At 38.7% G+C, this 13294-nt stretch overlaps 1 protein-coding gene across 1 annotated transcript in view; it reads right to left on the reverse strand.

Annotated features, from left to right (window-relative positions):
- The window catches only part of agbl4 (AGBL carboxypeptidase 4), a 281454-nt gene that overhangs the window by 71154 nt on the left and 197006 nt on the right, over positions 1 to 13294 (reverse strand). The window lies entirely within an intron of this gene.

Here is a 13294-nt window from a genome sequence, read left to right on the forward strand (position 1 = left end):
TTTCAGATATTTAGTTTTGAAAGTTCTTCTCCAGAAAAGATCAATGTGTAAAAATACCACAGTTTGAACAAATAGAAACTTTTTCTCTTTTTTTTAAATGTAGTTATTGCTATTCCTAGTATTGTTATTAATTATGATTATCATTCCTTCATGTGCCAACAAACACTTGCTTTTCAAGCAGTGCCACTGGTAGTGGATGTGAACTTTAAAAGATGAGGCTCAATTATAACTTCTTTTTTTATGCCATTTTATCTAATCTACTGCTGTAATGCTAATTTGACACAGCCTCGGAAAACAAACAGATATAAGAGTGATGGACAAGAGATTTATCCAGCTCCTAACCAATTCGCACATGGGATTACTGTTAATCTAGGCTTCTGTTCAATGGCATTCCTGTCCTCCAGGCTGGGTTTGGCAACACAAGGCTGTTGAATTCCAAGAAGGCATGTTTATCAAAGTGCTCTGATATAAGATGATACTTTTTTTTTTCTTTTTTTAAAGAAACTTTGCAGGTTGTATGTACTTTTAAAACACTTTCTGAAATTCTCACAATTCTCAATTTTTAAAGTGAAGATAATATAAAGACTATTTGAGAAACAATCAAAGCTGGACTCCTTGGATGCACACTACTGTACAGCATTTTTTTCTTTTGTTACTTTTACAATTATCGGTCTTTTCGTCAACAACTGGCCCACCTTACTGTATGAAATATACATATTTGGACAAATTGCAATTTTCATCCTGTTTCTATAATATTTTTTAAAACCTTTTTTCCATTGTTATCATCCATTTGTTATTCATCTATCTTTTTTACCATGTTTTCAATTTTATTGTTTTTATTTTTATTGTGTCTTTTAAATTTGTATTTTGTGTACATGTGTACAGCGGGGCAAAAAGTATTTAGTCAGCCACCAATTGTGCAACTTCTCCCTCTTAAAAAGATGAGAGGCCTGTAATTTTCATTATAGGTAGAGTTCAACTATGAGAGAGAATGAGAAAAAAAATCCTGAAAATCATAATTTTTTAAAATTATGGTTGAAAATAAGTATTTGGTCAAGATCAAAACTTCATCACAATACTTTGTTATATACCCTTTGACTGGCAATGACTGAGGTCAAACATTTTCTGTAAGTCTTCACAAGGTTTTCACACACAGTTGCTGGTATTTTGGCCCATTCCTCCATGCAGATCTGATGTTTTGGGGTTGTCGCTGGGCAACACACACTTTCAACTCCCTCCAAAGATTTTCTATGGGGTTGGATCTGGGGACTCGCTAGGCCACTCCAGGACCTTGAAATGCTTCTTATGAAGTCACTCCTTCATTGTGGTGTGTTTGGGATCATTGTTATACTGAAAGACCCAGCTACATTTCATCTTCAATGCCCTTGATAATGGAAGGAGGTTTTCACTCAAAATCTCACGATACATGGCCCCGTTCATTCTTTCCTTTACACGAACCGGTTCTCCTGGTCCCTTTGCAGAAAAACAATCCCAAAGCATGATGCTTCCTCCCCCATGCTTCAAAGTAGGTATGGTGTTATTTGGATGAAACTCAGCATTCTTTCTCCTCCAGAAACGACAAGCTGATTTTTTACCAAAAAGTTCTACTTTGGTTTCATGGGACCATAGGACATTCTTCCAATCCTCCTCTGGATCATCCAAATGCTCTCTAGCAAACTTAAACAGGGCTGGACATGTACAAGCTTAAGCAGGGGACACGTCTGGCACTGTAGGATTTGAGTCTCTGGCGGCGCACTGTGTTCCTGATGGTACCCTTTGTTACTTTGGTCCCGGCTCTCTGCAGGTCATTCACTAGGTCCCCTCGTGTGGTTCTGAAATTTTTGTACACCGTTCTTGTGATCATTTTGACCCCACGGGGTGAGATCTTGCATGGAGCCCCGGATCGAGGGAGATCATCAGTGGTCTTGTATGTCTTACATTTTCTAATAATTGCTCCCACAGTTGATTTCTTCACACCAAGAGTCTTACCAATTGTAGATTCAGTCTTCCCAGCCTGGCGCAGGTCTACAATTTTGTTTCTGGTGTCCTTTGACAGCTCTTTGGTCTTGGGCATGGTGGAGTTTGGAGTGTGACTGTTTGAGGTTGTGGATAGGTGTCTTTTATACTGATAACTAGTTCAAACTGGTGCCATTAATACAGGTAACATGTGGAGGATAGAGGAGACTCTTAAAAAAGAAGTTACAGGTCTGTGAGAACCAGAAATCCTGCTTGATGCTGGCGACTACATACTTATTTTACCAAGGAATTTACCAATTAATTCATTAAGAATCCCACAATGTTATTCCTGGATTCTTTCCATCCTCTCTGTCTCTCGTAGTTGAAGTGTACCTATGATGAAAAGTACAGGTGTCTATCATCTTTTTAAGGGGGTGAAGTTGCACAATTGGTGGCTGACTAAATACTTTTTTGCCCCAAAGTAGGTCTGAACGGTATTCTTCAGAGTTGAGAATAGCACTTAATAAAATGTATCATCATTAATATTATTTACTTTAATGCTGTACATCAAACAACATTTTTGGTTATGCGTTGCCCATATAGTACATAGTTAGTCCATACACACACACACACACACACACACACACACACACACACACACACACACACACACACACACACACACACACACACAGGCTCACACACACTTGTTGCTGTTTCTATTAATTCAGATCTTTATCATACGTAATATAATTTGCACATCATACTGTTTTCTGTCATTACAGCATTTACAAGATAAACAAGACTGTTAACAAACTAACACTGTAAAGTGTGGTATATCCAAATTGAGTCTAAAAATAAAATTGTATATTGAGTTGAATCTTCTTGGAATTTTCAAACCATAGGAATATGTAAATTAATTAACATTACTAAGGCATTCCACTTGGTCTCCTATTAACGAATTATACTTGCAGTATATTTACATAGCTTTAAGTGACTTTACTAATATGTGTTACTTTAATTTCAAGAGACACCAATTGCAGATAACATTTTTGAAGCAATTCATTTGTGCCCAAATTTGTTTTTTTTCCCCATTATTTTTGTGCTTTTGTATTAATTATCATAATCATTATTTTGTCCCCAATATTTGGGCTTACTAGCATTTTTTTTTTTCCCTTTTAATGTATCCATCCATACATTCAAGACAGTTTCATTTTTTTAAAGTGAATCATTTGAAGTGTTGTGACTGGTGGATCTGTGCCTTGGGTTATCAACGTGATGTAGAAAATAAAATAACATTGAGAAGAATCTGTCAGAGTTTGATTTTGGAAACGAAAGTGATTCTGTTTATGTGTCCCTCATTCCACAGACCTGGAAAGACCATACACTTAAAGGGGAATTACAATTTGTGCAATGTGCCTCATTGTGATTAATTTGCTCAAGTCAGTGTTTTGAATCACATTAGATTAATAGGTAATTGTGACAAAAGTGACAACTCCCATGATCCTAAGCTACTCTAACATAAGTGTCTATTTCACCTTTTTGACTGACCTCTGCTAAGGTAAGGTAGTAATATGTAATACAATGTAAATGTTTAATGATATACATCACATGTTTAATAAGGGCATTAGAGACTGTTTAGAACCATGACCTATACACATCGATCTTTTAAAATTATTATCATCCCTTATTTTTTGCTGCTTCGATTCACAAATCTGTTGGTTCATCAATGAAAAAGTGTCATAATATCCACTTTGTAGCAGGGAAATGTGGGGACATGATATTGCTGGCCCTTAGCATGGCTTTGTTTTTCTATATATCCAAGGAGCCAGAGCTGTAGAGCAGGAAGTTGTGTGTACCAGCTAGATACACTATATGGCCAAAAGTATTTGCTCACCCATCCAAATAAGTGGTATCAGGTTTTTCAATCACTCCCATGGCCACAGATGTATAAAAACCAAGCACCTAGGCATGCAGACTGTTTTTACAAACATTTGTGAAAGAATGGGCCACTCTCACAAGCGGCCCATTCTTGGAACTGTGATATGACTCCACCTGTGCAACAAATCCAGTCGTGAAATTTAATCGCTCCTAAATATTCCACAGTTAACTGTCAGCTGAAAACATGGATGTGTTTGGGAATGACAGCAACTCAGCTAGTGGAGTGGTAGGCCACGTAAACTTATGGAGCGGGGTCAGCTGATGCTGGGATGCATAGTGCAAAGAGGTCGCCAACTTTCTGCAGAGTCAATCGCTACTGACCTCCAAACTTCATGTGGCCTTCATATTAGGGCAATAACAGTGTGCAGTGAGCTTCATAGAATGGCTTTCCATGGCCGAGCAGCTGCATCCAAGCCACACATCAACAAAGTGCAATGCAAAGCATCGGATGCAGTAGTGTAAAGCGTGCTGCCACTGGACTCCAGAGCAGAGGAGATGTGTTCTCTGTATTGACAAATTGCACTTCTCCATTTGGCAATCTGATGGATGTGTCTGGATATGGCGGTTGCCAGGAGAACGCTACTTATCTGAATGAGTTGTGCCAAATGTGAAGTTTAATGGAGGGGGGATTATGGTGTGGGGTTGTTTTTCAGGAGCTGGGCATGGCCCCTTAGTTCCAGTGAAAGGAACTTGGAAAGCTTCAGTATACCAAGACATTTTGGACAATTCCATGTTCCCAACTTTGCGGGAACAGTTTGGAGCTTCCAAAATGACTACGCACCAGTGCATAAACAAGGTCCATAAAGCTGTTATGGCTTCAAAGGGTGGACCGACGTCATATTGAACCCTATGGATTCGGAATGGGATGTCACTTAAGTTCATATGCGAGTCAAGGCACGTGAGTGAATACTTTTGGCCATATAGTGTATCTCTTAATTCCACCTCAGCGCATAGAGCCGGCTCCACAGACTGAACTGGTCCTACTATTTATGTTTTTTTCAAAGTTGCTCAGCTTTAAAGGTCTTCACTGGACATGTCTCTGTTCAAGCATAACACTGTGTATAAATGTTGTAAATGTAAACATACGGTGATACCAGAAACCCCAAGATATCATCACTCTGCTCTGATAGCTATATGTTTGAAACCATTGGAACAACAAGGCAAGACAGCTGATAGACACCTGGTGGTTAATTGGACAGGGTGGTATTGATGTTTGATGCACAAACCAGGCAAACCAAATAGCTAGGGTGGGGGAAATGGGAATGTGTTGCGAAGAACATTGTCTCCGTGGTCTGTGATTCACATTTCAGGAGGAATTTCTCCTGCGTAGAGGTTTGGCACTTGGATTATAAATGGGCCTTCTTTAGTGCTTAAACGTTAGGAAATGATTCAAAGGGCTGCAATAGGGTTTTCAGGTTATTATAGCGGCAATGTGATCAACTGTTACATCGTGTCATTTTTGATGGAAGCTGTCTTGCAGAAATGGAAAGTATTTTGGGCCTGGCCCAGGTGTCTCCTGTCTTGTGTCCTTGATGCATCCTAGGGGTTAAGAAGAACTTGAGCCTTCATTTCATTGTAGTGAAACTTACAGTGATGCACTTTGAAGAAGGAACTAAGAATGATTTTTTGGTGGTCTAGAAGAGTTTTCTGCAAACTGTCAAGACAACTCAAGAAGGTCAAGGAGGACTTGGCTGATACTGTTAACAGCAGCATAAAACAGTTGACCTTTCCAGGGGTATATCATCATGGTGGGAATTGATCATTTTGACACAATTCTTTAACCAATGGACTCGTCATCTTCGCTGTAAGTGAGCTGGAAGAGACGTGAAGGCTTATCGAGTTCCTCGATGGAGTTCATAGAGGTGGTTAAGAAGCTTCTCAATGGCAACCCTTTTGAGGATTGCTCATGCAGGGTGGTTCGTCCACGGTCGAACCTTTGATACAGGAGGAACAAATTAAGTATGTCTTAGTCATTCAACAATGGACCAGCTCTTCACTCTCATGTGACTCCTGGAGAGTTCACGAGCGCGTGCATCATGGTTGTGTTAATGGATGTGTGTTTTGTGAATCTGAAGGAGACAGACGACCCAGTCACACTAGGTGCTCTGATGAAGGTGCTGTGAAATATGAGACGAAAGGGGCATTGTTGCATACGGGTGTCTCTATAGCTGTGGTGAGAGCTGTGTCTGAATTCTTGGCAGGAAATCAAAAGATTTTCCAGTGGGTGTTGGGGTCTGGAAAAGCAAACCATTGACATCCATTTTGTTCATGGTCCTAGCCTAAGAGATAGGTTCAGAAGCTCAGACATCTGCAAGGAGGTTGGAATAGATATACAAGAAGGAGTCTCCTAGAGTGACATAGGAATTTGTTAAAGATGGCCCCTGGAAGTCTCCTGTTAGAGGTGTTCTGAGTCAATCCAGCTATCAAGGGGCCCTTTGGATGACCCAGAGCACGTTCAAAGGTTATTTATCTTGTCTGGGCTGAAGGTGCTTTGGCTCCCCCAGAAACCATTGGAGCATATCGCTAGGAACAGAAACTTTGTTTGCAGTCAGAGGTACTTGGCACCAAAGAAGTGAAAATGGAAGTGGTTCAAGGGTCTCAGGATTTGAGTCTTTTTGCCACTTTAAGCGTTACTAGGAACTTAGCTCTTGTTCATACTATAAATAACACCTGCGATTTTATTTAGTTAAAGTAGTTTATCATGACAATGTTATTTACTAGATATATCTTGGAGTTTGTGAGTTAAACAAAGGTCAAAAAGACCTCTCATTTGAAAATCCCTGGATAATTGCTCATTTCTGTGGACTGGGTGGGATTCATGGGAACAGGCGATAATTGTTGACATGTGACAAAAATGAAAAGAGAAGATTTTTGACTAATCAACTAAATAAGAGGAATATGCATAGATAAGCACATATAAGCATATATAGTATTTTTTGTCAGATGTATAGTGGGTAGTTCTTTTTTTTAAGCAACTGGAATTTTGCTTTTGTATGTACATGCAAATCCATGTGCAAATTAATACAACAGCCACAAATGGAGTTTACAAAAAGTTTAAAGTGGATCAATAATCATAAGACTTTATTTGCTACATTGTTCTGTTGGGCGAGATGAACCATAAAGACTTTTCACATTTTTCACAGCTTTACAAAAAGTCTATAAGTATACTGCAGAAATAGAAGGAGAAATAGAAGCCATTGAAACACTGGGTCTAAAATAACTAAAAGTTATATAAATCACAAGGCTTTAATTACCCATTAAGTATTGGTCAATGTTCCGATTGATTTTTAACTATTGTTTTGAGAATTAAAAGCCTAACTTCATATCATAACTATTCCAATAGGCTATTATTTTCTTTAAAAACACAAAGGATGCACTGATTTCTCCTAAATTGTTGGCAGCGTAATTTGCAAAACAACACAGTAACTAATTAAAACTGGTGGAATAATGTTAGTGTGGATCAATAATCATAAGACTATATTTGCCACATTCTTCTGTTGGGCGAGATGAACCATAAAGACTTGAGTCAGGACAGAAGCCAGACATCATGTCCTGCCTATTAGCTCCACCCTGCAAGGCTCATCTATCATAATTGGTCCTCCATTAGCCTGCATTAAGGGGAGACACGGGATAATAACAGGAATGATGCTCATGATGGAATTAGACTGCAGGAACACACGTGATCATTGCAGTGTGGATCTGGTAATAACAAAGAGTTCCAACAGAGATCAACAACTTGTATGCTCCTCCGATCAGTGTTTTCAATGTGCGTTTGTGCTGCAATGTGACACAAACGCAAAAGACTTTTTTGTTCTTAGAGAATTACAGGTGTGTGTGTGTGTGTGTGTGTGTGTGTGTGTGTGTGTGTGTGGGAGAGAGAGAGAGAGAGAGTAAGAGCGAGAGAGAATCAACTTTACAGAGGACAGACAGTCTGTCAAAAGACAGCATCTGCGCTGATCTGCAGGATGGACAGATGTTGCTACAGGTGTGTTCATGATGATATTTGGCAGCAGTCATTATCATTCTGTGCAGCAGGTTAGATACAAGCCAAGCTATGTGATGATGCCAGGCATAGCTAGGTGGGATTAATGAATTATTTTTAAGAACGTAATGGACAGACACTATAAGATCAGGGAAAAAAAAAAATAAGGAAGATTCTAAAATAAATGTCCAAATATTAAGGAAGTGTGAATGTCCTGAACAGTATGCGTGTTCCTTCGAGCAATAATAATTGTTTATAGACCAAAATTATGCTTTTCCCCTATTTTGTTCAAAGTCATTTCAGGAATGCTTCTGTTATTGTGCCTCTTAATTAGATCCATGTGAATTACTGATCATCCATAACACACACATCTTCCAATTTAAAAGGTGGTAGCCCATGAAATGAAAACCACAGTCTCATACAAGCACATCAGTTAGTGATGTTGCAGGGCCTGAAATCAAACTGAAAGAGGGCAAAAGAAATAAGTAAAAGAAGCAGAAACACATGGAAATGTTGGTACAAACAAATCCCTCATTAAGTTTTTAGAAAGGTATCAGTGCTGGCCCTGCCAGCATACTGCGTATACTTAGTGATACACACAGGAGACATTGATCTTCTTTATAAAGAACATAATGACCACCAGAGAAATACTGATCATATTTCAGCTTCAGTCAATTTAGTTCATTATGGGCACTCTGCCTACTGCTGTGGCCTTGTATTGATCTTGCCAGTGTCACCAGACTGTTATTTTCTGCTAACTAGATCGGGAATTCACAAAATTATCAAGCATACGGTGGCCAAATATATTCATATGTATGAGCTACATAAAGAAAACCAGCGAAACTGTATGAGAGTGAGGACTGACCAGTATAAGAGCAATTTGTACGTCTCTTTGGCCTTTTCGGTCAGGCATCAAATGTCAGACATGACACAAGAAATCCCAAAATTATCAAGGCTGTCTCTGAGTTTCTGGGAGAATTTTTCTTTTGCCTCTAATACCTTTTTCACTGTCTCCCCTTCTCTTCTCTAATCTCTACTTATCTGGCAGCCAGGTGAGCAACAGCACATAGCTGGTGGGTAGGCTTTGGTCTGGCAGAAATATGGCTCATCTTAACCCCCTGCTTTTCTCACCTTTTCCTCCAAGGCAGCTGTCAGAGAGAGCCGAAGGCACCGGGAGAACTTATATTATTGCTGTAACTGACATTGGGGAGCTGCTGGGATTGGTTGAGCAACAATGCACTGCCCAACATGTAGAGGGGAGCTGGGCTCACAGGTGCACAGAATCTGAGAGATAATAGCAGATAAAGCTCTGGTCAAACAGCGCTCGCTTCTCGCAAAGGAATAGTAGACCAGTCATAATGGTGAAGGTATGGAGGGGGCAGATTAGGGAGTAGCATGTTGAGGGAAAAAGAAGCTTTGACAAATAATGGCCTTTACTCGCCTATTGACCACCTGGACACAGACCCTCCAAAACACACAGTCAAGGATAGGCAAGGTCACAGATCACAAATCCTTCAGTGCCATTTATTAAGAGTTGAAGATAGTCAAGATACATTTTAAGCTCAATAAAGATTGCTGGTGCAGCAATCACATTAAAACCTAGTGGTCATTTTCTTAGTTTATTTGCTAGCTTTGCCAGGCCAGCTCCTTGTTTCTTATTCCTGAAGAAGTATCAATAAATATGAAAACTAAAAAAATGAATTAATTGATGTACTATTTTATTCCAACCAATTCTATTTCTTTCTTTCTTTCTTTATTTCAAAATTTAGGGTAAGATGGAGAAGGTTGATTTGCTGTGGCGACCCCTGAAGGCAAAAGCTGAAAGGGGAAAAAGAACAAGATTTGTTTCAAAACTCTTCATTTATTTCAAATTTTTTGGTTTCATTTCAGCCAGCGTATATGAAATTACGCTGACCCATGAAAGTAAAAATGAAATTGTCCTCGATTCATAAATGATTTTCTAAGAGAAGCAAGAAACCAAAAAAGTTTAGAAACAATGTTTTGTCCCAGTATTAGTATCAAAAACATAAACAAACCTGAATTAATTTTTTTACACTTTTTAAATACTGAATGCATTTGCTGCAGAGAAATCTAAGCCTGTACGTCTTTGGTTCAAGCAACTGCTGTATAGATGTTTCTTCAAGAAAAATTGGACCATGTTCTCTTGGAAAACAGCTGCACCCGGTGCCTCACCTAACTGTGTGAGTAGGACATTTAAGTAGAATTTTCCTTCACAAATCAATAATTGATCTTTTTTTTTTTTTATTTAAAAATGCAGAAGTCTACATACATTTCCATTAGCTAAATGCACTGCACATGCAGTTCTAAGAGTGACAAAGTCACAGTCCAGGGAGATGATGACTGGGGAAACGGGAGTCGGCATCTCCTGGCTATTTATACCTATACTGCAGGCTCCATGGTGTGTTACATTAAATATTCCCATATGATCAACTTAGAGGAGTTACATCCTAAAATATTAAGCCTCTCGGTGGCAGTGCCCCAATTCTTTATGCTCTGGAGCATTCATTCATTTGTAAATAACAGTGATATAGCGCTTGTTGAGAGACAATGACCTGACACCCCACATGCACAAACACATACACGTAAAATCTAAAAACTCAATCCACAAGCCATAACACGGAGACAGAGAGGCATCAACCCCTATTATCTAGTCCCTATGGCGCAAACACAAAAGGCTCCCTGGAACAAAAATCCAATCAGTCCTCTCTAGGAGGATTTGCTCCACAGCAGTGCTCAGCAACACTGGTGGCTCTGCTGGTGACAAAGAAATAATCTCAGAGCCCACAGCCTGTTCACAGCCTGTTTACTGTCTTCGTCACGTCACCCTTTTCGAAGAAGGACAGACAGAGTCAATACCTCTCTGTTGTCATTTACTGTCCTCTGAGTTTAACACTCTCTATCCTTCTTTGCAAAAACAAGAAACGTGTGTTTGATTGTGTGTATAGTGCGTGAAATTAGTGTATTTATGACACTGGGAATATTTACTTTACATTAGTATTATAGGCTTGACAAAGAGACTAGCTTCAGGCGCATAGGCTGAGGACACCTTTTTTTTTCCAATTTTTGACACAAAATATATTTGAAATATGTTTTGTATTTTGCTATCCTGACTCCCCTAACACTCCCATCTTTCATCCTCCTATCTCTCAGACTCCTCCATTCTTGGTCTGATAAATTGTCATGCTCGCTCTCCATTCATTAGCATGCTGCTGTTTATTTAGCTACGCTGCTGAGAAGCCTTTAACAAAATCATCTGGAAAATACTCAATATGAGTCGGCTGTTATATCCCTCTCCCTTCCTCCCGCCTGTCCTCCATCTCCGTCTTTGTTTGTTTTATGTGTTGGGTTTTTTCCCCTCACATCAAAATGGAAGTATAGTACCCCATAATGTAGAGGAGGGAGATAAAATATGCAAATTCACAGAGAAAGAATATAATTAGGGCAATAATAGGAAGTGTTGTTTTCACAGCTGCTCATTCACTCAAATGCATGACAGTACTTTTTGTAAATAATGCTCTACTTGCTTTCTCTCCTCTGTCTCTCTCATCCCCACCCTTACTCAAGGTGAGAAACACGTCTCTGTATATGTCCAGACTAAAAACGGGTCATCCTCACAAGAATCCAGCCAATAAGCCAGTAAGATTTTTATCAGCTTACAACAGGCTCAGATGCCAAGTAGGAAGTTGCACATCATGTTGACTAGGTTAGCTGCCAGACAATGAGACCAGGACGACTTAAAAAGAATTTTATTTTTTTGTTTTGTTTTGTTTCTTCTTGACAGTCGGACTTAATGGTCCCTGCTTGATGTACATTTGCATGATGCTGCCACTTTTATTGTGTGTAATTAAAGAAAGCCTGCTGCAGTACCACCAAATGGAGAAGAAAACACAATTTAAACACTTGTTTGGATTTTTAAAGAATTTGCAAGGTCACAATTAGCATTTCAGAGAAATACACTGAGCACAACAAAGAACTGTTTAATGCTGCTTCTTACACAGTACGACACATACTTAGTTGACTAGATCTTTGTTTTTTACCTCCAAGTTGATTCAATATAGATGTGAATTAATGATAAAAAAATCCAAGTTAAATCAACAAATAAGGGGTTCCTCTATGTCATTCCACTTCAGACAGCACCAGGTCAAACAGATAAAGACTTTTGAATGCATTGTGTACAGCTTAAAAAGAACAAACCACTACTTAAATATCTACACAATAGTCATGCTGTGTCACAAATATGCTTTCTTTGGACTCATACAGCAAAAGTACACAGTGGATAATTTGAAAGACTCCTGAGGTAGATGAAATAAACACTTTGAATGTTTTAGTAAGAAGGAGGCCCCTGCTTTAGGAAAAAATGTGATGGAAATAAATGAGTGTAATTCACAATGCAACCAAGATACATGCATCATAATTAAAAGAATACAACCATACCAACAAAGATATAAAAACATGATACATCATTATACCATTTGGAGAGCTGCCCAGTGATGTTAATCTACAGCAACAGAAATGAAACTGGAGTCAAACGTCCCCGCTGCAAGAGGTGCAATGTGGCTCCTGGTTTGCATAGGCAACTGATTAAGTTGTAATGGAAATCAAATTTACTTGATGTTTGTTTTTCTTTTTTAAATAGAATTTTCAAAAAGTATAGCCCTGTAAATTTGATATTTAGCAAAGAGGTTGCACAACTAATGGGAGTTTAGAGAGGGAGTTTAGGATAGCAGTATCACATAGAATAGTTAGTTGGGTTCTTTTAAGCTAACATATGTATTTGCTTAAATGTATTTTCACCTCAATGAATACAGTCTGTTGTTGTTCTTTTTTTAAGTGAAGATGACTATCATCAGTCCCCCGACCCACAAAATATTATTTCCCATGTTGGTTTTTGGTCGTGTGTTTTGTTATTATGGTTTACATCTGTTTACATCGCTGTGCTTTTTACTAAATGGCTTTCTGCAGATTGATCAATTTTCTTAGGTCCTTATTTGACTAATTGCATGGTTATTACTAATTTCACCAGTCAGCTCCTGGGGTGAAGAAGATGTGAGATTCTATGAATTTCAAAATTCATTCGTAACCCGTTTAAAGAAAATTGTAGATTTGACTTGGCAGATACCAATGTTAACTGTAGTTCCACATCAAGTATATATGTATGTATGTATGTGTGTATATATATATATATATATATATATATATATATATATACAAATATTGGTTGCCAAAAAAGGGGAGAACTACCTATTTCCTCTGTTCTGTACAGCTTCTATATATTCAGGATACACAAGCACTCATACTCTCAGGGTGTCCAGGTCTATGCACAAACACTAAAATGAGGTGTGCAAGTACACCTTCTTACATACAACCTCTAAAATCTGCCCAGATCTCATGAAT

Source organism: Fistularia commersonii, chromosome 16 (genome assembly GCF_037954325.1).
Source record: "Fistularia commersonii isolate RoL2024-O1a breed Wild chromosome 16, RoL_Fcom_v1.0, whole genome shotgun sequence".
NCBI lineage: Eukaryota > Metazoa > Chordata > Actinopteri > Syngnathiformes > Fistulariidae > Fistularia > Fistularia commersonii.